This window comes from Heterocephalus glaber, unplaced genomic scaffold, assembly GCF_053883595.1.
Source record: "Heterocephalus glaber isolate CG9 unplaced genomic scaffold, H.glaber_assembly_v1.0 deba00001610, whole genome shotgun sequence".
Classification (NCBI taxonomy): domain Eukaryota; kingdom Metazoa; phylum Chordata; class Mammalia; order Rodentia; family Bathyergidae; genus Heterocephalus; species Heterocephalus glaber.
The window spans coordinates 25932662-25957395 of record NW_028258381.1 but is presented as its reverse complement, the minus strand read 5'-3'; the positions used below and the strand labels follow the sequence as shown (position 1 = coordinate 25957395).

General features: G+C 39.7%; 1 long non-coding RNA gene across 1 annotated transcript in view; it reads right to left on the bottom strand.

The window, feature by feature from the left end:
• Positions 1-526: 526 nt before the first annotated feature.
• LOC106008990 (uncharacterized) overlaps positions 527-24734 on the bottom strand; it is a 160816-nt gene continuing 136608 nt past the window's right edge. Inside the window, exon 11 of the long non-coding RNA XR_015445481.1 lies at positions 527-24734. This exon is cut by the window's right edge and continues 24551 nt beyond it. This is a non-coding gene — a long non-coding RNA (uncharacterized LOC106008990).

The following is a 24734-nucleotide window of genomic DNA, read 5'->3' as shown; positions in this document are numbered from 1 at the left end:
ACAGGGATCTCCTTACGGCTTCAAGCTAGCGAATTACTAGCTGTGCAAGCTTGGTTTCTAATTCAGTGCCTCCGAACCTCATATATTACATCCATAAAAGAAATCTGTTAGCGGTTCTTTGTAGAATTGATCTAAGGATTAAATAAGATTTTTTGTGTGTAATTCCTGGCAACCTGGTGCACATTCAGCCTGTATACATTATTAACTGCTTTTCTTCTATTTTCTATGATAATTTCTGAGCAGGTTGAAAATAGCGGTAACAGCGATTATTACCAAAGGTCTGAGAGCACAGAATGCTAGCGAAGAGGTAGATGGAGAGAGGAGACTGGGACATGCCTAGATATTTGGCCATAAAAAAAAAAAATCAAAGAAAACTCCATGAATATTCCCATTAAGGAGGATTTCTAGGATCAGGTTTCATTTTTAATTTTTGCTCTGAAGATGTGCCGAAATACTTCAAGTCCTCCTGGACTGGGGCAGAGTGTTTATGGCTGCATGAATACCAGGCTCTTCCTTGGAGAGCAAAGGAGTCCCTGCCTGGTCTGGGAGTCAGAATCTCACAGTGCCACAGTGCTTCCTCTTCTCTTCCAGCTCTGTGTCCACCCTGGAGAAAGCCTGGGAATGCTGACCTTGACCCTAAACCTGGCTTCCAACAAGATAATTCTATTAGGTAAGCCCTTTGGTTCATAGAGAAAATGCTTCCAAAGTATACTACCATTTAGAAATACAACTAAGAAGCCACATGGTAATAATACAACTGAAGGGTCCACACATTAAAAGTCAAACCCTTGTGCAAATAAAATGCTGCTATATAAGACACTTCAGTCAGACCAGGAATCCCGTTCATTCTTGGGTTCTACATATTCTCTGTTCAATGATACAACTAGCGAAAGCAGAAATGAAGCAATGGATGTCTTTCAGTACCCAATCAGTCATTTGGCCTACCAAAAACAAAGACAGAACCTACCCCGTGGTTCAGTTCTCAGTCTGACAATAATTAAACAATTAATTAATTAACTAATAGATTACAGATAGATAGATAGATGATAGATAGAGATACGGATATAGATAGCAAAATTTAATCATCCTTTAAATAACAGTGTCAACCTCAAGTCCTTTGACCCCAAGATCCACAGTAATTTCTAATACATATCAACTGTCAGGAAGTTTCCAATATATGTAGATATTGCAAAGCAAATGTTAGACCATTTTTTAGGCTGTTGCTCACGATAAAATTATCTTAGAAAATGAAAATTTACTGAGAATTGTTTTGATTTTACTAATGCACAATTAACTCATGATTATCCTCAAGTTGACTGAGACACGCCATCTGTATAGAAACACTTCAGGGACAAAACAGGATGTCCAGAAAGTGAGGTCCTCCTGTCACAGGGGATGACACCCAGCTCCTTGGACAACCTCAGACTCCTTCCTCAGTGCAGATTGTCTTGGCCTTGGAGTTTTTCTGTACAGATGGAAATCATAACTCAATCAACTCGAGTCATTATAAAGCTACTTAGTAAGTGAGTATGATGACCTCAAATCAGTGCTATGGTTTTCATTTTGAGGACCACTGAGATGCCAGGAAGCAAAATGATTAATATAAGGGAAAGTAAGGTTTTGCCAAGCAGGTCACTACTCCACCACAAGAAACTATCCAGACTCTGTACTGTAGAAGGGCCTCAGGTTGACCCAGTAGCTGAGTGCCACTCTGGGGCTCTGACTTCTTGATATTCTATGGCACAGGACACCTCCAGTGGTTGACATCAAGGTGACCCTCCAACTGTGAGTTGGCCTGACAAAAAAAGCTGCTCAGTGAGATTGTCTCTGGGGGTGGGGGGGTGGGGGTAAAAATAAGATGCAATCATTTATTTTTAGGATGAGCAGAAGATAAAATGATGCGGAAAAGGGAAACATTTGGAAGCCTCAAATAAGTTCAAGTTGTGAGTAAATCCAGGAGATAGTAGATGGAAACTTCAAAGCAACACCAACAATAATGAGCAATAGTATACCATACTTACAAAATATCAGGCTCTATTTTAAGGACATTATATCTATTGACTCATTTACTCTCAGCAACAAGCCCTCACTGTTGTCCTCAACAAGGAGGTAGGTGACTCACAGAGTCACAGTGCCAGCAACCATAGAAAACGGTAGAGTAGCAACAGGAGATCTGTCCCTGCAGCCACCCAGCCTTGCAGATACCATTCAGCACTCTTTCCTGCACGTCCTGGCTCAAATATACCTTTCCCTGAGATTCCATCTCCCTTAGTGTCAATTCCTTCCCTAAATAGAATCCCATTACTTGAGGTAGCAGAAGTGAGTTTCTAGTCTCTGCAGCCCCAAATTTTGAACAGACAGAGTTCATCCACAACTGTATGGAGGACAGTCAGAAAAAAGTACAGAGATCTAGATCCACAGGTACTTGCTCTGAGGTCAGGAAGGTAGGAGGCTCCCTCCCATAACCCCAGAAGGGGGTCAAAAAGGCTTTCAATCTAAACCAACAGTTAGACTAAATAAATACAGTACTGTGCATTGTATTGCATGAGTACTTTGGCCTTTTGCATGAAATCAACTAACTGTATCATCTGGAATGATGCCCAGTATTTAGCACTTCAGTAAATGTTTGAGGAATGCAATTGAATGATAATGGGTGTGGGCCTGTGTGTATAAAAATATGCAGTATTTTATAATCATCTACGCATGATACCAAGCATGCTGCCAATGTTATCTGTTATTTACAGATATTGAAGAAATAACAAAGCAAACCCCAAAAAGCTTATGAGCTAAGATGCTGCCTAAACCCCTCCAGGTTCCTAATGCCTTATAGGGACAGTCCAGAAACTCCCTCATGGGGTTCCTCTTCAAAAAATTACTGTGGCCACTGTGGTGTTTACTGCACTATGTATCTTTTAAAATTTACCTCATCAATTTTAATAAAATATTCTGTAAGTTTTAAATAAAACTGTAGCAAACTGTATTGAAATTGTTTTTAATACCATAATTTCAGGGCTGGTTTTATTTTACCTACCTTTTTTTCTCTTAACCTTAATTAAAAATTTGTTGTATGTCTTTCTCATATATTTCATCATAAACAACTACATATCCTTTGTGTAACTAAGCAGAGCACAATTGAGAAAAGGTGTAAATAAATGTTTTTCTGTGTGTTTTGTGGGTAAGCAAAGTGTTCTAGAATTGTAATATCTTGGTAGAGTTAAGATTTTCTACATTTCTGATTATCTATCCCATAGCACAGAAAGACAAATACAGATATCAATTTTTAAAAAGTGTGCAAAATTGTAGACTAAACCTACACTAAGTCCAAAAGAAGAAAAGACTTGTTTGGGTTGGGGTAAGGAGATAATTAATCCAAGTTATTAATACCCATTTATTTTCCTGCATATGGAACACAGAAATGTAAAGATATTTTTATTCCTCATTAAATATGTATTATACTGCACCTTTGTATAAAACATGAACACAGACATAGTGTTTTCAGCTGCTGGCAGAATTACTTCACTCTCTCCAATCTTCATTGATCTAATTTCAAGCTAAATTCATATGACAGTCACCTTGTGTGAACGTTTTTCAAAATGGCATCACTTTCCTTTGCATTAAAAGTGCTTCCCCTCCTTTGTGGTGCTAACAATGGTCATTACCTCTAAGAGTTGTACTCAGCACTAAAATAATGCCCTACAGTCTAGAGATTTCAAAGCATCTTTTACCTCATTTTCCTTGTACCTGTCAGAAATGTAAGTGTAGGCCCCATTTGATAGATGGTGGAGTTTAGGTATGAAAAATCAAAAGACTCATTGCACTTCTTCCATTAGAGCCTGATGGAGTGAAAAGCACAGATTGGCCAGTCACCTGGTGACATATAACCTTTGTGGACAGCCCAGCCAGGTAATACTTACAGAAAGCGCTCAGGATGATGCAGATGGGCGGTTGGGGGATCAAGCCACTTGCACGATTGCTATGCTCTGCTTTCTTTGTGAGTCCCGGAGCTAGTCAAAACCAGCATGCAGTGGCTTAGGGTACAACAGGCTTCCAGTCTTAGTGTCCCTCCTATGAGTTGCTCATTACCCAACATTTCCAAAAAAGGGTGATGGAGAACATAGGTTTTAAGAAACATGGATAGTATAAATAAGTGAAAACCTTGGACACATAGGTTTGGAAATGTTATAGTGTAACAAGTTTCCATATTGTAAAATTTGTAAGATCTCTTACTGTGCTGTTAAGAATCTCCAAAAGATACCCACGTCCTCAAAGTTTTTGATAACACCATTTCTTCTATTATACAGCAGAACTCACTGGAACTAGTGTGGCACAAAACTAACTCCAGGTGCCATTGTTTTGTAAATCTTTCAAAGAATACATCATTTGAGAATCTTCTTCTGGTATGGAAGATTTGCTACCAATTTCTTGCTTGAATGGTGTAAGAGTAGAGCAAACAACTGTACATTTCACTTAACATCGAACTGCCCAAGTTAGAAAGAACAGATTGTGCTCATTTGAGAAAGTCAAGATCTTCTCAAATTCTATGTATCTTGCCACTGAAGGTCAGGCTGGAGAGAATCATCTTGCCATTTTAAGATGTCAGAAAATATGAATCCATGTGCCCAAAAGGATAGTAAAATCTTTTCACTATCAGCATTCTTTTGGGCCATTTCCCACCTCCTTGTCTTTCAGTTGCTGGCAAAATATAGACTCTCTGGACCCTCAGGCTGACTTTCTGACACTCCACGAGCAGGTACTTGGCCCAGGCTAAGGTATGGAAGCAAGATGGCAGGATGTGTACTGTGCAACCTCAGCTGGCTTTTCTGAACTGATAGATACACATGAGAAGCCATCTTGCCCCAAGACCATTAAATTCTCCAGCCCAAAATTTCTGCCAGATTGGAGAATAGGATACCTGATAACAGTTTAGCCCAAAAATCTTCACTCTAGTGAACCACTGTGTTTTTACATTTCAGAATCATTTCTGAGAATCCCCCCAGAATGTTTCAAGACCAAACACCCTTCTCTAGGATTTCAGATGCTTTCCTGTAAGAATGGTTCTGCCCAGCAGAGGATCCAAGTTTGAGTAGAGCCTCCTGGGTGACAACAGGTAATTGGGCATTTCCTTAGCCATGTGGATGGTGCTCTGAATGGGCAGAGATTTGGCAAACACAGGAGACGCGAATTCTGAGATCTACCACTCTCTACTGTGCAGTTAGGAAAGTTACTTCAACCTCTGAGACACAATTATCTTACCTAAATTAATTAGTGAATAATACTCTCTCATAAAATTGTTGAGAATATTAAATGCAGTGACGTATTCAAAGCACCAAGGATGATTCTTGGCACAGAGTTAGGGCTCAATAACATAAAAAGTCCAGTATCTCTTTATTCTGATTAAATATTCACTGGTGTTATTCCCTTAATTACAAAAGAAGTTCAGCAGTCCATCAAGACTTCAACTGAGTGAAAAAAGAAGTGAAGATCATGTAGAGCATAAAAATCATCAAGATTGCCAGGCTGAACCAAAAGTCAAGACTTGGTAGCCTATTATCAGAGACAAGTGAGCCCACTGCTTTGCCTTCCATGACAGACATTAGTAAACAACACAATCACACAGAGAAGGAAGGAAGTAGCCATGAATACCAACTCTCCTGCAGGAAGGTGGAAACTGGTCCTGAATAAAGGAGATGCACCTGTTCTCTAAGAGTATAGATTTTGTCAGGCAGAGAATCCACCCTTCATATTCAAGCCAGTGTAGGTACATACACTCTTGTGATGCAGACCAAATTCCTTACAGATTGGAGATGGGAAGCCCTGTTGGAAACCTGATTGGTGCCAAAGGTTTGTCTGAGAGGTGGAGCTTCTGGCTGGGCCCTGTTGGGTTCTACCTTGCTAAAACAGCTCAGAGAGTTTAATTTCTTTGAGCAGTTTTTAGTCTTCTAGGCACAGGATGACTGAATGGATAACTATGGGACTCAGAGATGCTACCATGTACCTCATCTGAGAAAAGAGTTGTTTACATGGAGACTGTATTAGTTCCGCATTGCTGCTGTAACAAATTAACATGAAGTTGGTGACTTCCAACAGTGCAAACATTCTCTTCAAGTACTGGATATCAGAAGTCCAGAATGAGTGCTATGGGGCTCAAATCAAGATGTCAGCGGGGCTGGTTATTTCTGGAGGCTCTAAGAGAGAATCCGTTCTATGCCTCTTCTACCTTCTGGCAGCTATGGACATGCCTTGATTTAGGCCACATCATTCTAACCTCTGCTTTCAGCTTCACATTGCCTTTTCCACTTCTATAGTTTAATTTCTGTCTGCCTCTCTCTTATAAAAACACTTGTGATTACATTGGGCCCAGCAATTATATGTAATTTTCCAGAATAACCTCTCTATTCCAAGAGCTTTAATTTCAACACACCTTCAAAGTTCTTTTGGCCATATAAGGAAACATTCACTGGTTCTAGGGATCAGGACCTAGATATCAGTGAGGGCCATACTTCAGCTTACCATGGGGATAGACAATGGCTTTCCACAAACTAGGTCTCCAATGCCTAAGAACTTGTCCAGATTATATCTCTGCTGGGAATTTTTCAATGGATCTTCTGATGGACTCAGTGTGCCACTGGAAAGTGGACCACTGGCAGAAATGGAGAACTCTGGATAATGTTGTCTAAAGTCAGAAAAGTGATTGTAGGAGAAGATGATCAAGGTTATAGATGGAAGAATATTACTCAGATCACCAAAACCAATGGGGTAGTTATAGTTGATGCAGACATATGGCCACTGTTGAAGGGTGGACTGAGATTGCGCTGGTTTTGAGGAGACAGTTGGTCCTCAAAAGAGTATAGTATGATGGATTCTTATGACAGTTTCAGGTGTCAGAAAGCCGTGAATAAATTCACTGGGAGTCCAGGGCCCATCATTGACCTATGGCTGAGTATTCATTCATTCAATACATATTTCCTGAGGCTTTGGAATAGATCAGTCTACAAACACATGAAGATCTTACCCTTCTGTGGGTCATGGGGAAATCAGAACTTGAAGGTGTCATTTTTGACATAGGGCTAGCAAAGCTTCTGTGGACATTTGAAGGAGCTTGGAAAGGGATTGTATTGAAACACAGCCCATTTTTGGGAACACACTTCTCCTGGGAGTCAGAGCCTCCTGTTCTGGACAGCCAGTTCTCTGTGTTCTCTGTTATTGGACAGATGTCAGCCAGGAGCTGTGGTGAATAAACACTTGCCTGCCTCTTCCCCTGAATCATTGCTTCAGCTGTTAGACACTGTGTGGGCTGAAAGCCTCTCAGGCCAGAGGGTTTCTTGAGGTTCTGAATCTCTCTGGATATTTCTGGGTATTCTGATTTATACCATATATTTATCTGCTCAAGAACTTGGATATACAATTGATAACATCAAACTTGAACCATTGGAAGAACATGGACTGCCTTACCTAGCAATAGCTTAATTTCAAATATCCACGGTCAAATCATGTTGTCACAATGTACTGAGACATTTAAAGTTATGTCTCTAAGCCATTAGAGGGCTCCAACTCCACATATCCAGTTATCTCTCCTGCTAATAATACTGTGCTTTCTTTTATCAGCAGCCTCAAGGAGGGTAAGAATAGGAGATCTGCTACCTATGGTCATGTAAGATTTGCCTCTCAGGAACATCTTTAGCATCATACTATGTAGGAAAAGCTTTCCTTAAGGGTGGACAGTGAACAGTGTACAGGGGAGTCCTGAAAGAAAGGCCTTCAAAGTACAGCTGCAGGCTGAGACATAGGACTGTGACCACTGAGATGTCAGTAGCTCTTGTGAGCCTGTCAGGGTTTGCGGCATGGCCCATAGTAACTCTGGAACATATCATGGTGTGGGTGAACACCTGTTAGTGAGATCCAAGTGTGGTAGGTGTGACTGCTGTTCCAAGCTGGATAACCAACCAGGGACTCAGTGTTTTTCTGGAGGTAGGGTTCTCTTTTCTCTGGAAAATGAAGAGAGGTCCAATTTCTGGAGGTGGCATGAGATCTTCATGTTTAGTTGATGAGCACAGGTCAGAGCTGAGTGGTGAGATGAGGTCCAGAGAGTCCATGTTTTCCAGTGAGTCACCAAAGACAAGTATCAAAGCCAGGACCATGAAGCCAAGAATCTCCAAGCCAAGAAGATGAGAATCCAGGAGATGCACGGATACCCATCATCGGCTTTCTACCTGGAAGACTAATTGAAAGCATTAATTTCACCACTGAAGTCACTTTTCTGATAGAGAAACAAGGGCTGGAATTCCAAGAGACTTGCCAAGGAATGGCTGGACAGACCAATTTCCAGGTTCCTAAAGACTTCCAGTAGGTGATTCCTTTCCTCCTAAGTTCATGAAACATCGGAATCGTACTTTCCTAACCATGGGCTACAGCTTTGTAAAAAGCATCTTTAAAAAGAGTAGATTGTGTCTCTCAAGTCTCCCAACTCTTCTCCAAAGTTACTCTGAGATTTTTCCTTCTATCACTGCCTGACAGGCCATCCAGGCCTCTGGTGAATATCTGATTAATCTGAAGATATTTCAGCCTACATCCCCAATAGTTTTTTATTTCTGAAGATTTTTATCACAGGTAAGCCTGAAGGTTTGCTAAGCTTGCAGAGTTCTTTCTAGAGTGAACAGGCAACTGAAGGGCAGGCCTCCGTCTCACTGCAGACCTTCGGCCAGGAGAGCAGGCATTGACACCTGAGTCCACAGGGTCTAGTATGGGGTCCCTCATGGGAACTAGATAGCAGATGAGCAAAGGACAAGATCTGGCTCACAAATGTTCCTGGGAAAAATGAGGGACAAGGGGAAATGCAAACTCATAATGGTCTAAGTAGCCTGGTGTATTTTATGATCCTGAATTCCATAGGCTTCTTAACACAATATCTAAGATGCAGGATGACTGCCCTACAGCTGGAATGAGAACATGAAGGGGAACAAACTGATTTTTATTTGCACAAACATTCCTGAGATGGAGAAATGATGTGGGCGTTGTGGCTACAAAGTTCTTAGTACATTGATTGTTGGCAGGGACTTCAAGGAGGTAGTTCTGACTATTTTTTTCCCATGTTTCCATTCAGCATCTTAGTTCTTGAGTTTTGAGAATCTCCAGCCCTTAATCAAACCTAAAAGCTCTCTGGGCCTACAAGTCTGCTTTTGGCTGTCTTCCCAGTAGAGATGGAAGGGTGATTTCCTTGGCAGAGAAAGATGGGTGTAAGGAACGAGCAGCTCTCCATGTGAACACCACCATGCTCAAGGAGGGGCTTTGGAAGCCACTGTGTGGGTCTAAATGGCTTTGCAGACATTACCCCCAAAGTCAGTATCTGCAGCCTGCTAGTTTATCAAGGTGCTGCTACCCAGTACTTGCTCTCTTTCCTTACACAGGTCCTCCAGTTGTGATATGGATTCTTCTCTGGCTCCACCCCTTACTCCTTCTGGTGAATATTAACCATCCCTTCCCTACTGAATGGTCACCAAGACATAAAGCTTCACTCGAGAAATATTCCTAGGAGCTTCCTACCCACCACCACAGACATAAGAAAATTCACCAGCAAACAAGGCAGATATAATGAATGCCTTCTTGGGAGATAATATATAATGATTACAAAATAAGTATGTCACTGGAAACATTTTAAAAGTACCAAAGATAACCATTAGCTGCCATGCAGTATATATGAGGGGATATGTCCAGGGGCTTGGGGTTAGGTAGGTTTCTCTGGGACGGCACACATCTGGGTGGACAAGGGTCAGTAATAGATGCAAGCCATCTACTTCATGGTTGATTGTTTCTTAATTTTGAGATTTGTCTCTTCCCATCCCTAAACCTGCATGTTTCTTCTCCCTTTGTAGAATAAATCTCTGTATGTCTGGCCCTCTTGTTCTCCTCAATTCATTGTTGTGTGGCTTCTATTTCTGCTCTAACTCCAGATCTGTTCTAGCAAGGTCACAATGACCTCCTGATTCTGAACGAAGGACACTATCTACTCTGTGTTAGAGTGGAAATTCATTAATAGTGTCCAAACAGAGAAGCTAGTACATATGGACTTCAGGACTTATTGCTAGGGTGTGTAGGCATAACATCTCTAATCTCATGAGATTAAAGTGAAGAATAGGCGATGACATCAAGCATAAGAGATAAAGAACTTTACAAGAATAATATATTAAACGCTTAGTACTTAATTTGAAAATCTCAACACAACAAACTAACATCTAAGAAAAGGCAAATAACTAAAGTTGACTCAAAAAGAAGTAAAACACTTGAATTTTAAAAAATGAAGCCACCAAAGAATTCTTTAGTGATTTTGCATGACATTTTTTTCTTTCTTTCTCTCTCTCTCTTTCTTTTTTTAACAATATCAAGAGATATACACCTCCTATCCTATAGATGACAGATGCTACATCTCTGTTCTCCAACAACATAACCACTAGCTCCAGTCAGCTATTGAGGAGTTGAAATGCAGCTTGTCTGAGTCGATATGCTCTGTACCTGGAAGCATACACACAGTTCAAAGGCTTTAGATGGGGAAAGGATGTAAACTATCTCATTCTTATATTGATTAAATGTTGACCACATTTTTATTTGTGATGACAATATTCTTACTTAAACAGACTCTTACAATTAATTTTAGCTGTTTCTTCTTACTTTTTAGTATGGCCATTAAAGAAATTAAAATTATGCTTCTGATTTGCCCCATATTTTTATTGGACAGAGCTGGACTAATAAAAGAAGGGGCAGGGGATACCTAGCATAAAAGTAAGGGTGCTATCAGAAAGAGTAGTAGTGACATCTAGCATTTCCTGCAATTTTACTGTGCACCAGTGGGATGCTAAATGTGTTACAGAGATCACCTCTCTTCTGGTCTAGGAACAGGTACGCAGGCGACCACAGCGGTACTGTGACCTCACTCAGGTCACAAAGCCATTGTGTGATGGGTTTGCCAGACACATGCTCCTGTCCAGCTTGACAGCTTCCTCTCCTCCATCCTCCAGCAAAGGTTAAGAAGGACATTTACGGTCACTCATTTGAACATGAGACTTATTTCTTAGCTGCTGTTGAACTTTCTGTTTTCTCAGTTCTGGGCTCAATTGCTGATCATGACAAGGGAAGACACTGGGCCCTTCATGACCGAGTAGATTATTAGGAATGGAACCCGTGATGTGTATCTGGAAGCCCAAGAAAGATGCATAAAGGTCCCCAGGGCCAGGCAGGCCACAATCTGCTGCCAGTGGTTTGACCATTTGGATTCCATTTGCGTTCCCTCAACAGGAACAGGCCTTTTCAAATGGGCTTAGCTCTCCAAATCCACTCAAAATGTCACAAAATTAAATGAATGGTTTCTTAGACACCACAGGGAGTAGAAACCCAATAGCAAAATACTAATGGTTTCCTTTGCAGGAAGCCCCTTTGAGGATAAAAGAATTCATCTAAGAGTCAGATCCCTTCTTGGCCGGTGCATCCGTCTGCCACATGACAAGCGGTGGGGAAGTCAATAGCACCCTCACCCCTCTCCACCTGTGATCCTGCAGAACAAGGGGAAGGAAATCCTGATCCTGTGATTTCAATTACAGGGAGGTGAAGAATTATTTGATATCCGAGCTGGCTAAAGGCTCCCATTCCTTCTGCTCCAAAGATCTTTCCTGCTAAACTGAACAAAAGAGGAGAAAGAAGTGGAGATGCATATTGAGGGGCAAGGGTGGTGGGGAAGAAAAGCCAGCACGGCGGGTGGGGAGGGGAGGACAATGCAGACAAAAGGAAGAACTTCTAAAGATTCTTTCTAAGAAATGGAATTTGCGCTGCGCTGGCTCTTTTATTCGGACATCTCGAACCTTGCTTTATACCTCTCACACCAAGAATTAGATTCTGAGTTGTGAATCCACGCTGAAGGCACAGATTTGGTTGTTACTCTCCAAAAACAATGTCTCCTCAGCCTCTGAGTCTGATACTGAGAGAGCAAGCTTGTTGCAGCCCCACTGGGGGCCCTTGTCAACCCTTGGCAAATGTCTACGTTGGTTTTCCTGGAAACGTTTCTTTTCCAACTAAATAAAGACACAGGCCTCTATTAACTGTGGCCTGGCTGAGACAACTTCTCCCTAGGAGAAGGCATTGTAGGATGCTGACCTTGTATCCGATAGACCAGCATTCACACCTGCCTGGACTTCCCGCTGGAAGATGTTGACAAGTTATCTCAACTCCCTGAGCCACAGCTTCTCCATCTGAAATATAGGAGTAAAAAGTAGCTGGTAGGGCTGTGTGAGGCTGATAGAAAACACACATAAATTATTTGAGTTAATATTAGTACTTCATGTTTCTAGAAAACAGCTCTCCTCTGCGTAAAGAAAGGATGGTGGGGGTGCACACTTGTAATTCTGACACTCTGGGAGGCTGCAGCTCCTAGGAGGATCACAAGCTCAAACTCAGCCTGAGCAATTTGGGAGATCTTGTCTCATGATTAATAAAAAAATTAGAAAGGGCTAGGGATGTACCTCAGTGTAATGGCCTGGGGTTTAATCCCTAGTATGAATGAGTGAATGAATGAATGACAGGAAAGAAAGAGAATTAGACTTTTTCAAGAGGAAAATTTCTTGTCCTTTACTAGCTCAAATTATAGTATCCAAACAGTGAAGTACATTTGTCCCCGTGCCCTTTTACTGGTTGAGCATCACCAGCACTCTGTCTAACTTCACCTTCAGGTCCTCAGGGAGGGTCACTTCTGGCTACATGGAGGCTGAGAAAAATCATCTTATTTGTACATTTCTGCTGTCCAACATAGGTACTATAAACAAGTTGCAGTGCAAAGTTGTGTAACTTTAATATAAACATTATGTAATTGGAAGTGATAATATTTAATATAGAAGCACATAAGGGAGAATTAGCCATGTAAAACTTCTGGCATGCTTGTTTTAAAGCCTCAGTCCCACTACCTTAGAGTTACTCATTATAAATTTGGTCTCTTCATTTAGGTTGTAAATTTGCCAAAGGCAAGAACCCTTTCTAACATCTGTATTTCCTCTAGCATCTGCCTTTGCATCGCCAAGGGATTGTCTAATTAACATTTGTTACTTGGCTGATTGATTGATTAATTAAAAGACTAAAATTCCTCATTTGAGGCTACAGAGGCTGAACTAAAGGAGGAATGGTTCTCCTTCCTTTCTAGACACCACACCCTCACACTAAGTCTCTGGGCGCCATCTTTGTGTAACAGTCCTGCCAAAATTGGCCCACTGGGAGTTGGGGGCTGGAAACTTCCCACCAGGCTCTGAAATGTTTGAAAGTACAACTTCGTTTCCCTGCCCCATTTCTTCACCAATGAGCTCCTCTTGTGGAGAAGCTGCCAAACAAAGCTGAGACCTCCTGGCAGTACACCTAGGCTAAGAAACAGATGGGCCCAGGCTGCAACTGAGCAAGCAGGCCCAGGGTTGTTAGTGGGGACTGTTGTTGGAAGTGGAGAAACACCAAGGAGGTTCCAAAATCTAGGCAGGAAAGGAGTAAGAGAGGCTTGGGATGTCAGGAAAAGATTACTGTAGGAGACCCCTAGTAGTCTGTTAAAGGAACTGCTCTGTCTGGAATTCCAATCCCTGTTGAGCTGAGCAGGCCTGGGTTCCATGAGCTGGCACACACAGCCAGGGTCTCATAAGACTATCTTGGTAGGCACCTGGAGCAGGCCAACTCCTCAGTGCCTCACTCTCACTGCCCACCAGGTCTGAGTGTGCCCAAAGTGAGGCCAGGCCTGACTGGTTATTGAATCTAGAGTCACAGTGGGTGGTGGCCGGAAGGAAGCAGAACTCAGGCATTTAACAGACATCAGTACCCACCACATTGCATCTCTGGACCCCATCAGGACACACACACACACACTAGCACCTGCTTTCCAGTTGCTAGTATCTTCCTGTTGGTACCAAAGTGGCCCTCGGTGCCCACCCTGGAAGTAGGCAAGAAGACCCAGAATTTCCACCCCTCCTTACCCAGTAGCTCTCCAGCAATGGTTGAAGAGAGGGAGGCAGCACAACTCTCATATCAGAAGGAGTAATACCAAGCCACATGATCTACCCTGGTTCCCAGGCTTCTCTTGTGGGGCTAAGCACCAATGTTTCCTGAGATCACTACTCAAAGAAATGACGTGCACTGCAGTCCTTGATACAGGCCTGCTTCTTGCAGCTCAGTACAGAGACCACCCTGACACTGATACATGCTGCAAGGGTGGCCACATGGGAGGAGGTGAAGGTCCCAGCTGTGGGTGCAGAGCCTCTGAGATGCCCGGGTACACAATGTTAGAATGGTCTGGGCCAGCCAGTGGTGGGTAATGCAAGTGAGAAACTCTTCCTTCTTCCCTGTCACAGGGCGACAGACGTGAAGACATGCCACATTGCCTTGGCAAAGATGCCAGGCCACAGCATCCTCCAGAAGTCCATGTAGGACTTGCATGCTTAATCTTGCACTGCTTCTAGTCTCTTACCAAGTGAATGAGAACCTCATGGAATCCACACCCTCAACAGAGATATCCAGACTAAAATCATAATCTTCAGAGAAGCCACAAGAACTACTCGGGCCATGGCTGACTCTAAATTGGGCAAAGATTAATGAACCATCAACAGCCAAAAACAGTCCTGTAGCTGTAAAAGAGCAGTGACAGCCCAGCCAGGATGCTCAGAGGGAGCATTCTCAGAGCACAGGATTAATGTGGAGCAGCAGGTCTTTAGACACATAGGCTTGGAGGACAGATATTTGGGTGCTTCCTGGTTTTCAGGGAGCTACTACCACCTGGCATCAAGTGAGCTGCTTGGGTGTGGAGACATCAGAAACTCCCAGAGTTGGTAGGATGGCCAGGGGCCAAATCCCCTTCAGAACTCCAGGCTTCAGAAATAACCTTAAATGGAATGAACCTCCATGGGAAATTTCTCATACCCAGCTGTCACTCTTTGATGCTCATTTTATAGGACATTTCAACAGGCCTAGTTGTTCGCTCTCTCCTTTTATAAATTGACTTTTTGAACTCCTTTGCCTGTCTGGTCAGATTTATGAGTCAACATTTCTGTGTGTTTTATGGGTTTGGGGGTGGGTGAGTTTTAACTTCTCTAGCTCCTTAAGTATGTCAGGATTTTTCTTTAATGAGAGGAATCTGTAATTGTCATACTTGATGATGATTTTTATATTTATGGTTCTCCATGGCAAACCATACCAATTCTAATTTCATAGCGTGTTCTGATCCACCGATGTAAATGTCTTCTTTTTCCTAAAGTCATGAATTAAGTAATTTCTCCAGATTGTGTTATATATCAGACCCCCAATTGAGTGCCTTCTCCCTGACTACTGTGTTCAAGATATGATCTGAAACAGGCAACCAGAATCCTGGGAGAAGGTATCCACGTGACACCTTATTTTTCTATTACACGTCGTCATTCCCTGTCAGGAAATATCCACTTTGTCATTCTGCGTGTGCAAATTTGGAACTTTTCATAGCTATTAAGGAAAAAAGACAAAACATGTAAGAAAATATATGCAGACATGCAAAAAAGAACAATAGGGACATAGACTTTTCTGGACCACTTGGCAAGGGTTGTAGCAGTTCAGGAAAGGAGGGTGTAAAAGGCAGGCACGGCATCAAGCGATCCGGCTTTGGATGAGTCTCCAGATAGTGCAGAGGGAAAGAGTTTCAAAGAGCAGGCCAATTGGTTGATGTCCCCTGGAGATCTTTTATCATTTTTTCTATCTCATTGGTTCTCACAACCAATGAATACTCCTTTCTGAACTTAGGACGCTGGGTATCATCTGTCTTCTAGTGTGAAGGTTGAAACTGGAGTTGTGTCTGTTGGAAACTCACACTGACAAGCCTTAATTCATTTCTTTAAGTCCAACTGAAAGAGAAGTTCTCTATTACCTCAAAGATATTAAGTCCCTGGGTTTATTTCAGTGTGCCTTCGACAGATGTATGACAGGTCAGTGCCCATGACTGAGAGATGTGTCAGAAGCCCCTTTATCCTCCTTCATTTCATCATTTTAGAACCCAAATCAGGAGTATGTGAGGCTGTGCCTGATTTCTCTTCCCATTACTCAAAATGATCACAGGGCACACTTTTAGGAGAATGTTGGGGATGTGATTCAAGCTTGTCTCCTGAAAGTGATTTTGTGTTTTGACTGCTTGTGAGACAGAGGGGAACTGGGTGACATTGCAATGGATTGCGTGAAGATCATCCACAACAGACAGGCAGGTAAGCTTGGCAAGGGTGGGGCCTTTAAGTCCAATTTGTCTCTTGCTCAAACTCTGGAAAATAAATAAATCTGCACACCAATTTAAAAATCATTTGAATTGCTAAAATAACGATAAATTACGTAAGTGTGGAAAAGGCAGCATGATATTCTCACTGCTTAATTGGCTAGAGAAGGAGGGAAATTTCCCTCTCAAATATTTGGTGCAAAAAGTTCCATGGCATCCACAATTTGTTTCAAAGCTCAGAGTAACATTCTGAATTTTTCATCCATAAATGTTTTGAAAGCACTCATCCATTTCCCAATAGCTCACAGCAGATCGATTAGAACTGCCAATTCCATGCACACATGCAATTTGAAATCTCACAATATAGCCAATTTACCTGGATCTAGGTGATATATAACTCTACTTTCTATAAAAATGCATGTATTAAAATATATTTTTTTCTGGTGTCTACATCTGTGCACAGTCTGGCAAATACTCTGGTAATGATGTAAATATTGTCTCTGCACTTCAAATCCTGCCCTATAAAAATCCCTTAAGGATTGCTGGTGACTTTCCTCCCATCTTTCATAAAGATAAAGGTACTGGCTTAAAATGGGATTAATATTCATTTATTATCATATTCAAAGAATGACTCCAGAGTTTCAGTTTGGGTGACAACAAAAAATCTCCAAAGAAATTGTAGCAATTTAAAAATAAGTCTCACTGAAAACCTGAACTATCAGCCATCTCTTGATAGCAGAAAGAACAAAGGCTATAAGCCCAATTTTGATCTGCATTGAGAAATAAAGTGATAAAAAGGAAAGCAGAGTGGGACCATCTCACCTTTTCAAGATCAGGAAAAGATCATTAGTATCATTAATGTTAGGAAAACAAGATCAAAAATATTCAAGTCATGATTACATGGTATGAAACTCTAGAATTCAAGTGGCAAAAGAGTAATATGAATCTCTCTGAAAGTTACTCCAAATAGCAATTGTAAATAATCCAGATTTTTTAAAATACGGAAAAATATATTAACTACTTCAGAAAATCTCTTAAAAGCTCAGATTTTTGGATAATGTTATAAAGATGGTTTGATGTCATAGAAAATATCCAAACATCCATTGAATGTTCTTTGTGGTTTGAAACTGAGATGCTATGATTTTGCAATTATATAGTATTCTTTCACAGTTGTAACTTCAAGTTGAAACAACACCAGTATTTCAAAGACTCCCTTAAATGATAATTCTGATAAATTTCCAAGTTTTATAGCTATTCTCCAAACCATCCACAGAGTTTTCATTCAGTGCATACTAAATAAAACTCAGGTCATACAAGATTAACATAGCAACCTGACTGACTTGTTAGCAAACCGAACTAATGTTAAAATTTTGAGCTTTAAAAACTAGAGAAATAAAAATGCTTGCATGATGCTTCTGTGGTAGGATTATAAGCCAAGGGAATGGACCAGCCCTGACTTTGTGGCAGGAAACTACGCTCACATGTTTGAGTTACTGTGATGAACATCACTGGGATTCTGTAGAGCACACCAATACTCTAGATTTCCACAGGCTGCATTATACACATACACAAACCCTTTTAAGCCTGAAATTCCTCTCTGTTCTCCTATATCTATGCTCAGATTTGGATCCTGAATGAGAATTTATTTTTTACTGCACCAAAGATTGAACCCAGGGTTTCCTCACTGAGCTACATACCCAGATCTTTCTTTACTTTTTTTTATTTGTTTATTTGTTTGTTCTGGTACCAGGAATCAAACTCAGGGCCTTGCACTTGCCAGCCATATGTGGCACTAGTGAGCTAAATCTCTGGCCCTGTTGTTTGCTTTAAGACAGGGTCTTGCTAAGTCACTAAATTGCTCAGTCTGAGCCGGAATTCATGATCCTTCTGCTTCAGCTTCTCAGAGCACTGGGATTACAGGCATGCACCACCATGCCAGACTTGGGTAAGATTTAAGGGATCCTTTGGCGTGAACCTAAATTGGTTGGAGCATTCTGTTCAGGCATTGTCCTTTGCTTGTCATCTAAGTGAGACCTTCAAAGTTGACCAATAAGAGTCACAAGGAGATAAATACAAGAGAAAATGTTTCTCTCCATACCTAAAACAGAGATGGCCTGTTGTTTCTGTTCCTGTTTTCCCTGAACCTGTCCTCAAATGGCCTTCTAAGGTTGAGTGACAGAGTGCCAAGGCAGAGCTATGCCTGCTTTAGAGGAGAGAACCAGCCTTCTCATAACAGTCCCACAAGAGGGGACAGAACACAGAGAATCAGTCCCAAGAGAGAACATGATTTTCAACTGGGATCTGGAGGTCTACGGATTTATTATCAGATATCTGCAAGTTTTCTACAAAGATTGTTCTCTTAATTTCATTTTTGTGACAACTATCACCTAAAGTAATCAAATATAAACATATCCTAGATGTCCTTGATAGTAACTTTGTAACATGGTATGCCACACTATTTCAGTCCTTGCATTTTTACTTAAATGAGCAAAGCTATTGCCACAAAATTATCACTTAAATGATGCCATTTCAAAGAAATACAAGTTTTCAAACTATGTTTTCCAAATCTCCTGAGACCAAGGAGGCCCCCACGTCTCCAGTGTGAAAAATACCATCAAAATGCATTTTATAATATGATTCTATTTACAATCTCTCTATTCCTGCTCTAGAAAAATCTATTCTCTTGGCCTCATGACCTGATTGGAACCCATGTGGTCCTAGGCTAGTATCATGGACCATTTTGCTTGATAGTAATGAGCTATGTTCAATGACCACAAGACGGAGAGAGAAATAAAAAATGTCAGAGGGTCCCAATAGGGTTTAGAATGCCTAGCCCATATTGTTAATGGCTTAACCCAAGTTCTTAATACAGAAATTAATATTATCTGAGCCCACTGAATGTGTTCCATTTAAATATAATTACACCTTGAAACAGATTTCATAGCACTATGTCACTACTTTACATAAACAAAATATTTTTCTCCTGTCAACCTTATTGAAAATGAAGAACCCAAATGTGTCTTGTTAATTAACCGGTAGTGATCAGCAGGGTAGGGACAGTATTTGCTTCACTTCTAAGATCGCTTAGTACTCAGCAAATTAAGCATGAAAGTACTTGGCAAATTAAGCATGCTATAGTGGATGTAATGACACATGAATTTACTTTCTTACCTCATCAAAATATCCATGTCAAAATGTGCACCTAAGGATGAAGAAGGCCAACCAAAGCTAACCCATCAATTTACCAGATACAGAAAAATGACTGCAATGTGCTATTGAAATCTTTCATTTTTAAAAAATCCGATCATATGCAAACATATACAAAAGCTTCCACATTAATGATATTTAAATTTTAGTCCAAATATGTGCAAGGCCTGGGAACTTGTTATGAATGCAGATTCTCACACCTCACCCATGACCTCTTGACACCCTGAATCAAAATCCAGCAAGCTCCCCAAGCTCATGTTTGAGAAGGAGTGTTCTACCTGGACGACAGACAATCCATGCACATGTCAAATTGATAGAATTTGCATAATACATATTCACAATGCATGTAGACATATAACTCATATAGTCGTAACTCAGAAATTTAACTCAATGCAAGCAATCTGGGTAAGTTCTTGATCCATCTTTGCTAGTTTCTCTCTACTCCCTGTCTACCCTCAGGACAGTGTATTACAATGGCTTTTTACCCAGTTAGGGGTTATTTTACAGGTTAAGCTGATTGCTGAATTGGAACAATGCTTATATTTATTAAGAGTTCCCAGCAGAATACATGGCACATGGTTATATTTTCAATGAATGTTTGTTGCATGAATTAAAACTTATCTGTATAAATGGAACTGGAAAGAAGTAATAAACCATTTTGGAAAAAATAAATCCAGGCAATAGTGCTGCTAAATGAAATCATCTAAGTTGTCCTCACAAAAGCTATTGGACTCTAAACTTGAAAATATAAGCAGGAGGTAAATTTCAAAATGAATCTATCTAAATTTCCAAAGTTTTTATTTTCATGCTGTGTAAATACTGTCAAAAGCATCCCTAGTTTTCTTTCCCAACACCATTGATTGGTCCAAAATAGCTTATAATTCAAGTTTAATCTTTGACAGTCCAAGTGAACTGTGGGTCTGCCAAGTGTCCTCCAGATCTACCCAGCTACACAAAATTAGAAAATGGAAAATAATTTAAGTAGTTCATTGTACACCAACATTGGATATGCCTATCAGATATGTCTTTGTCTTCAACATCTTTCTTTCACACTGTAGTTACTACTCTAAATGCATAAAATTGCTAATGTTCTATGATTTTACTGCAGTTATTTCACTTTAGCTATAATTCTTCCACAAAAATAGGCAACACTCCTAGAACCCAGTGAACTGCTTACTTTGGACAGTCAGCTAGAAATTTGAAATGTCTTTTTGCACTACATCACAAATGTTAGAAACTGCAACACGTATCTTTTATTGAATGAATATAACTGGAAAATTTTTTAAATTTATAATTAATCTTAATGAATACATAGGGAATATTAGTAGCTAAGCAAATATTAAGCCAAATCATCATATTTCTTCATTTTTAAATCCTTTCTTCAAATTAATCAAAATCATAAATATATGAGACCGAAAGAAAGTCAATTGTAATTATTTTTAACACTGGAATAGCTAGTAAAAAAAAAAGAAAAGAAATATGCTAATAAAAATTTTCAATGACATGCGTTCTTTTTCAAATACTCAATAAAACATGTAGATGGTTTTAACATATTACAAATAATCAGACATTATTTTTAAATAGAAGCTACCTCTTTCATTGTTAGAACCAGAAATGTTTCTCCTCTTTATCAAAAATTGAAGTTTAGGCTCACACAATAATTGTAGCAGTCAAGGGGCATTCTTTAAGCAATGGAGAAACCCATGAACTGTTGTTGATGATGTAGAAAATTATCCAAGATCCTCATGCCTAGGCAATCATTCATTCCCAACAGAACTGGAAAAGAGAAACTCATGTTTATGGAGTGCCTATTATATGCCAAGAACTCTTACATTCTATTTCATTTATAAAATCCTCACACAATTATAGGAAAGAGCTTTATCCAGTCTCATTTTTACTGATATCTGAGGAGTCCAAGATTATATTGCCACATGTGGTCAATATAAGCCAGTAGTGGAATACAAATCCTAACATATTTTATAGCCAAGGCCATTATCTATAACTCAAGGAAAGCTTAAAACTAGGTGCCATTTCATCTTAACTTTAGAGCCGAGGAAAATCGCACACAGAGAGCCCAAGATGGCGCACCTAGGAAGTGATAGAGTCAGTTAGAACTCAGACTGGCCATTAGACTTCTTGATGTTAGCCATGATGTCTTCCAGCCTCATCAGACTTTTGGCTCAAGATGGTGTACTGAGGATGTGTACAAACCTTGGATCCACCCATAAGCTGACTAAAATAATGACACCCACAAGTCTTTACTGCTGTGTCTTTTTAAAAAACATGATAATAATCAGTATTTTGATAAGACTTAAACATCAACGTGAGTATAACACTTAAAATTACAGTAAATACAAAAAGAAGAGAGATCAGAAATTATTGGAAGCTGTGGTCTCTGGGGAGTGGGGTTTGTTCACAGTGGCGCACAGAGGTAAAATTTACTTTTTCCTTTAGATAGTTTGAATTTTTATTACCATGTGCATTTTCTATATGTTGTTTCCTCTAGAGAAAAATAACCAAAGAAAGAAAAAAATGAGACAAGGAAATAGAAAAACGAAAAAAGAAATAAACATGCATGAAGTTCCACACAATGAAACATTAAATGTGCAAAAGATTGGAGCAGAATTAGCAGATTGTCCTGCTTTGGAAAGATCTTTATGATCTATTGCTAAATTAAAATAATCCTAGATTTCTGTGTGTGTGTGTGTGTGTGTGTGTGTGATGCAGTTGATTGTATAATACAATGCTGTACTTATTGGCATATGCATACAAAAATACGGAGAAAGATGCACATCCAGTCTAAGGAATAGAATTAGGTCTGGGGAGAATCACAGAGGAGAAATTCACTTACTACTCATTAATGTAAATATACCTATACTGTTCATCTACCTCTATGTCTTATACTTTTATACTACTTCCACAATAAATTTAATTTTATGTATAATTTTTATTAGTATGTTTACAATATATACTAAGTACATTCACTGTGGGAAATTGGTACATGTACATATTGCAGTCTTAATCTTTTTTACTTCCCCTCCTCCCATCCCCTTCCCATCTCAACAAACTCTTTTCTGTTTCTTATTATCTATCTTTATTTTGGTCATTAAATTATTTATACTTTGGTTTTCTCATATACAATAAACTATGGGATACTTAACCTGCGTCAGATTTGTTTCACTTAACATTATGTTCTCAAGGTGCATCAATTTTCCTACAAATGACTTGGATTTATCCTTCACTATGCTGAGTAGCACAGTGTTATGTATAAATACCACATTTTCTTGATCCATTCATCTGCTAATGGACATATAGGGTGCTTCCAAGATTTAGCTATTATAAGTTGTGCTGCTATCAACATGATTATATACATACCACTGTAGTATGATGACCTTAACTCCTTTGAGAAGATACCCAGAAGAGAAATAGCTGGGTCAAATGGAATTTCTATTTTTAGTTTTTTGAGAAACCTTCATACTGATTTTCATAGTGGTCGTACAGTTTATATTCCCACTAACAATGTAAAAGGTTTCCTTTTCTCACAACCTCACCAGTATTTGTTGCTTCTTGAGTTCTTGATGGTAGCCCTTCTTTCTTGAGAAAGGTGGAATCTTAGTATCATTTTGATTTGCATTTCTCTAAAGACTAAAGATGTAGAACATTTTTCCTATATTTATTTGGCCATTTGTACTTTATCTTTTGAGAAATGTCTATTCATTTCACTTGCCCATTTTTGGATCGGGTCTTTTGATGGGCCTAATTTTTTGAGTTCCTCATATATTCTACATGTTAGTTCTCGGTTGGAGGAGTAGCTGGCAAAAAATTTTCCCATTCTGTAGGTTATCTCTTCACTCTGTTTCCTTTGCTGTGCAGAAGCTTTTTATTTTGACATAATCCCATTCACTGATTGTGATCTTATGTATAGTTTTTTTATCTTTAAAATGAATAGAGATACTGAGTCAGTTGAGTTCTCCAGAAATAGATATGGAATGGGTAGGTTATTGAAGGACACACCAGTGCAAAAGGAAAGGGAGAGGAAGTAGAACGAAACAAAGGAAAGCCTTCAGGCTTGCAGGCAACTATTTCACCAGTGAAAGAAAGAGGAAGGAAGTGGCATTTGAGAGAGAAAGGAAATAAAGAGACAGAGAGAGGTAGAGAAGGAAAGGAAGGCTATTGTCTTTCATTTATAAGATGGTGGCTCAATTCTTCACAAGATTCTTTCTCTTGACTCTTATTAGCAGTTCAACTAAACAGGGATAATTCTTTAAAAGAAATCAAAAACATACTCATTCTGGCTCACAAACAAAAACAACTTTCTCTTTCATAAAGGCAAATCCATACTTGAGTTTTATGTATTTAGTGTATTGTGTACTGCCGCAATTTGTAGCATTACTATTTCACTTTTTTATTCTGAGAGAGAAAAGAAGCATGAGATTGAGTTATTGAGGAGAGAGAGAGAGAGAGAGAAAGAGAGAGAGAGAGAGAGAGAGAGAGAGAGAGAGAGAGAGAGAAAGATTCCTCACATTAACCAAAAGCATTCAGGCAATAAAGTGACCCAAAGCTTTATCATCCTGAAATAATCTGGAGACTCTAAAGTGCTACCATCCATGTCACGCAGGCAAGTACTGTTTGCACTGGCATTTAGATCCTTTGTGGGGGGTAAATAGGCTTTGGGCTGGGGATTGTTTCTCAAGGGTAATGCAGCCAGTGATACTTCCCATGGAGAAAAAGGGGAAAGAAAGCTTATAATTCCACAAGGTAACAACACTTGATCATTCAACAAATATTTATTGGGATCTTACAATAAGCCAGGAAATGTTCTAAGAGGTAAGGATAAAGCAGTGGATAAAACAGATGAACATTTCTCCTCTCACTAAAAGTACCAGAAAAAAATTCAATGAATTTGGGCTTCATTAAAATGAGAAACGTCTGCTATGTGAACTTAAGAGGATGAAAAGACAAGCCACAGACTGGAAGAAAATCTTTACAAAACACATATCCATTAAAAGATAAAATACACAAAGAATTTTAAAGCTCCAAAATGAAAAAACAAACAACCTAAGTTAAAAATGGGCCAAAGATGTTAACATGTTGACACTTAACCAAAGAGGGTCCATGGGTGGAAAATAAGTATATAAAAAGATGCCACTAGGAAATTGTAAGCTAAAATGATAATGAGATACCACCACATATTAGAATAGACACAATGTAGAACACTGACAACATCAAATAATGGTGAGAATGTGACGCCAAAGGAACCATCACTTATTGTTCCTTAAAGTATGAAACTATTCGA